General features: G+C 33.1%; 1 long non-coding RNA gene across 1 annotated transcript; it reads right to left on the bottom strand.

Moving 5' to 3' along the window:
• Nucleotides 1–3048: 3048 nt before the first annotated feature.
• Nucleotides 3049–3539, bottom strand: LOC128637615 (uncharacterized). Its single transcript, XR_008399009.1, has 3 exons — nucleotides 3473–3539; nucleotides 3258–3373; nucleotides 3049–3141 (listed from the first exon to the last, which is right to left on the bottom strand). It is a non-coding gene; the product is annotated as an uncharacterized LOC128637615 (long non-coding RNA).
• Nucleotides 3540–4975: the final 1436 nt, after the last annotated feature.

Below are 4975 nucleotides of genomic sequence, written 5' to 3'. Positions count from 1 at the left end.
CTGTATAATAAAGAAAAACAGAGATTCATTAAGTAAACAGTACAAATAACACATGCAAACCTATCTAAAACAAAGCAACTGCATTTAAGGGGTGTACAATACTAATAACTATATTATTACCTTTCAGTGATGGAAAATGCCTTTTATAAAATTGTACCAACTCTCAGCAGCAGCAAAAGCAGCAATTATTAAATACACAGTCAAATAAGGGCCGGATTTAGAATTCTGAAAGGATCCTGTATAATAAAGAAAAACACAGAGTGTCATTAAGTAAACAGTACACAAAAAAAAACACATGCAAACCTAGGTATAAGAAAGACAATGCATTAAAAGGGTGTGCAAAACTAATAACTATATTATTATTACCTTTCAGAGATGGAAAATGCCTTTTATAAAATTGTACCAACTCTCAGCAGCAGGAAAAGCAGCAATTATTAAATACACAGTCAAATAAGGGTCGGCTTTAGAATTCTGAAAGGATCCTGTATAATAAAGAAAAACACAGAGTTTCATTAAGTAAACAGTAGACAAAAATAACACATGCAAACCTAGGTATAAGAAAGACAATTCATTAAAGGGGTGTGCAATACTAATAACTAAATTATTACCTTTCAGAGATGGAAAATGCCTTTTATAAAATTGTACCAACTCTCAGCAGCAGGAAAAGCAGCAATTATTAAATACACAGTCAAATAAGGGTCGGCTTTAGAATTCTGAAAGGATCCTGTATAATAAAGAAAAACACAGAGTTTCATTAAGTAAACAGTAGACAAAAATAACACATGCAAACCTAGGTATAAGAAAGACAATTCATTAAAGGGGTGTGCAATACTAATAACTAAATTATTACCTTTCAGAGATGGAAAATGCCTTTTATAAAATTGTACCAACTCTCAGCAGCAGGAAAAGCAGCAATTATTAAATACACAGTCAAATAAGGGTCGGCTTTAGAATTCTGAAAGGATCCTGTATAATAAAGAAAAACACAGAGTGTCATTAAGTAAACAGTACACAAAAAAAAACACATGCAAACCTAGGTCAAAGAAAGCCAATGCATTAAAAGGGTGTGCAAAACTAATAACTATATTATTATTACCTTTCAGAGATGGAAAATGCCTTTTATAAAATTGTACCAACTCTCAGCAGCAGGAAAAGCAGCAATTATTAAATACACAGTCAAATAAGGGTCGGCTTTAGAATTCTGAAAGGATCCTGTATAATAAAGAAAAACACAGAGTTTCATTAAGTAAACAGTAGACAAAAATAACACATGCAAACCTAGGTATAAGAAAGACAATTCATTAAAGGGGTGTGCAATACTAATAACTAAATTATTACCTTTCAGAGATGGAAAATGCCTTTTATAAAATTGTACCAACTCTCAGCAGCAGGAAAAGCAGCAATTATTAAATACACAGTCAAATAAGGGTCGGCTTTAGAATTCTGAAAGGATCCTGTATAATAAAGAAAAACACAGAGTTTCATTAAGTAAACAGTAGACAAAAATAACACATGCAAACCTAGGTATAAGAAAGACAATTCATTAAAGGGGTGTGCAATACTAATAACTAAATTATTACCTTTCAGAGATGGAAAATGCCTTTTATAAAATTGTACCAACTCTCAGCAGCAGGAAAAGCAGCAATTATTAAATACACAGTCAAATAAGGGTCGGCTTTAGAATTCTGAAAGGATCCTGTATAATAAAGAAAAACACAGAGTTTCATTAAGTAAACAGTAGACAAAAATAACACATGCAAACCTAGGTATAAGAAAGACAATTCATTAAAGGGGTGTGCAATACTAATAACTAAATTATTACCTTTCAGAGATGGAAAATGCCTTTTATAAAATTGTACCAACTCTCAGCAGCAGGAAAAGCAGCAATTATTAAATACACAGTCAAATAAGGGTCGGCTTTAGAATTCTGAAAGGATCCTGTATAATAAAGAAAAACACAGAGTTTCATTAAGTAAACAGTAGACAAAAATAACACATGCAAACCTAGGTATAAGAAAGACAATTCATTAAAGGGGTGTGCAATACTAATAACTAAATTATTACCTTTCAGAGATGGAAAATGCCTTTTATAAAATTGTACCAACTCTCAGCAGCAGGAAAAGCAGCAATTATTAAATACACAGTCAAATAAGGGTCGGCTTTAGAATTCTGAAAGGATCCTGTATAATAAAGAAAAACACAGAGTTTCATTAAGTAAACAGTAGACAAAAATAACACATGCAAACCTAGGTAAAAGAAAGACAATTCATTAAAGGGGTGTACAATACTAATAACTAAATTATTACCTTTCAGAGATGGAAAATGCCTTTTATAAAATAGTACCAACTCTCAGCAGCAGGAAAAGCAGCAATTATTAAATACACAGTCAAATTAGTGTCGGCTTTAGAATTCTGAAAGGATCCTGTATAATAAAGAAAAACACAGAGTTTCATTAAGTAAACAGTAGACAAAAATAACACATGCAAACCTAGGTAAAAGAAAGACAATTCATTAAAGGGGTGTGCAATACTAATAACTAAATTATTACCTTTCAGAGATGGAAAATGCCTTTTATAAAATTGTACCAACTCTCAGCAGCAGGAAAAGCAGCAATTATTAAATACACAGTCAAATAAGGGTCGGCTTTAGAATTCTGAAAGGATCCTGTATAATAAAGAAAAACACAGAGTTTCATTAAGTAAACAGTAGACAAAAATAACACATGCAAACCTAGGTATAAGAAAGACAAATCATTAAAGGGGTGTGCAATACTAATAACTAAATTATTACCTTTCAGAGATGGAAAATGCCTTTTATAAAATTGTACCAACTCTCAGCAGCAGGAAAAGCAGCAATTATTAAATACACAGTCAAATAAGGGTCGGCTTTAGAATTCTGAAAGGATCCTGTATAATAAAGAAAAACACAGAGTTTCATTAAGTAAACAGTAGACAAAAATAACACATGCAAACCTATGTAAAAGAAAGCCAATGTATTAAAGGGGTATGCAATAATAATAACTATATACCTTTCAGAGATGGAGAATGCCTTTTAGAAAATTGTACCAACTCGCAACAGCAGCAACTGCAGTTATTAAATACACAGTCAAATAAGAGACGGCTTTAGAATTCTGAATGGATCCTGTATAAAAAAGAAAAACAGAATAATTAAGTTAACAATACACAAAAATAACATAAAAAACTTAGTAAAAGAAAGTCAATGAATTAAAGGGGTATGCAATACTAATAACTATATACCTTTCAGAGATGGAAAATTCCTTTGAGAAAATTGTACCAACTCTCAACAGCAACAGCAGTTATTAAATACACAGTCAAATAAGGGCCAGGCCCGGCATTAGAATTCTGAAAGGATCCTGTATAATATCAAAAAATAAAACAGGTTATTTAAGTAAATAAAACAGTAGACAAAAAATTTTTTAAAAGTTAAATTAGATTTATAACCACATTCCTACCTTAGAGAGCTTGTGGAGCATTCAGCAGGAGAAGTCCTCTTCTTTAAAGAAACCCTTTGTTTTGCGCCATTTTTTTAAAATATTCGCAAGGTGATGATGGTAGATTTTTCATGTTCTTTTTTTTAAAAAAGAAATACTATAATTTGCAGAAATAGCAGCAGCACTAGCAACATCAACTGTAGATTATGAATGCTAAATATCATATAACATTAAATTCTAGTAGTACAAGACACTGTTTATCTGATTCGAAATCCAGCAGCAGTAGCAGTAGGTAGCGGTAGGACAGCCGAAGAAGCAGTAAAAGGACATAAAAAATAAAAATGATCTTTTATACTTTGATTTTTAAAAAAATAATTTTTATATTTTATATCCTTTTAAAAAAATTTTTTGGGGGAGGTTTACATATTTGTATCCACCGCAAACACAATTGGTCTTTGTTCTGAGGGATCATCGTCGTCTGTATCACTGCTGCCGGTAGTGTTTTGTCTGATAGCCTCCAACTGATGTTGTTCTGGTATCCAGTGTTGATTCATTTTGAGAAATGTTAAACGGTCAACATTTACACTAGATAGTCTATTTCGATGATCAGTCACAACACTACCAGCAGCACTAAACACACGCTCTGACTGAACACTCGTTGGGGGACAACTTAAATATTGAAAGGCAATATGTGACAATTCAGGCCATAATATTTTTTTGGATTTCCAGTAACTCAATGGGTCAGAACGAGGCTCTATAAAAGTGTTATCCAACATATATGCAGTTACCATTTGCACTGCAGAACACTGATTGTCTTCATGTAATCTTGCATCTTGACCTGTAGCCATAATGCCATATTTGCCAAAAAGACCCCACAATGAGTTAGTGGAATTACCGCCGCACACTGAATTGTCAGATATTGAGTCAGACTCAGAACTGTTACAATCTGGGAAAGAAGTCCGACCACTACCAGTGCAACTGCTGCTAGACTGATTTGTAGAGTTGTTTGAGTTTGCTCGCCGATTAATTTCAATTTCTTGCTTTACTTTGTAGATGAGTACTCCCTTGCATCTCTCAACCGTATGTTCTTTTCCATCAACAAAATTATACATCTGACCTTTAAAACGTGGGTCCAACAGAGTAGCAAGAAGGTACTCATCTCTTTTTTTGATGGAGATGATCCTTGGATCTTTCAACAAACACAAAATTAATTTTCTTCCAAGCTGAGCAAGATCAAACAACTCTATATCATTCTCATCTTCAGCAGAATCAGATAAACAGTTATCTTGCACTTGATGCAAGGAACTCAGTCTAGTTTCAAGAAGCGAAATTAATGGAAGGACCTGACTAAGGCTTGCATCTTGTTCACTTACCATTAATGTTGCCTCTTTAAACGGCTGAAGAACCTTGCACACATCACTCATAAGATGCCACTGTGCCGAAGTCAAATGGACTCCATCTAATGTTTTTCTTAAAGTCATAAGGTATTCAATTATTGCCTTTCGTTGTTCATAAAGGCGTTGA

This window comes from Bombina bombina, chromosome 1 (assembly GCF_027579735.1).
Source record: "Bombina bombina isolate aBomBom1 chromosome 1, aBomBom1.pri, whole genome shotgun sequence".
Taxonomy (NCBI): Eukaryota; Metazoa; Chordata; class Amphibia; order Anura; family Bombinatoridae; genus Bombina; species Bombina bombina.
The sequence above is the reverse complement of the archived record's forward strand: the minus strand, read 5'-3'. Positions and strand labels throughout refer to the sequence as shown.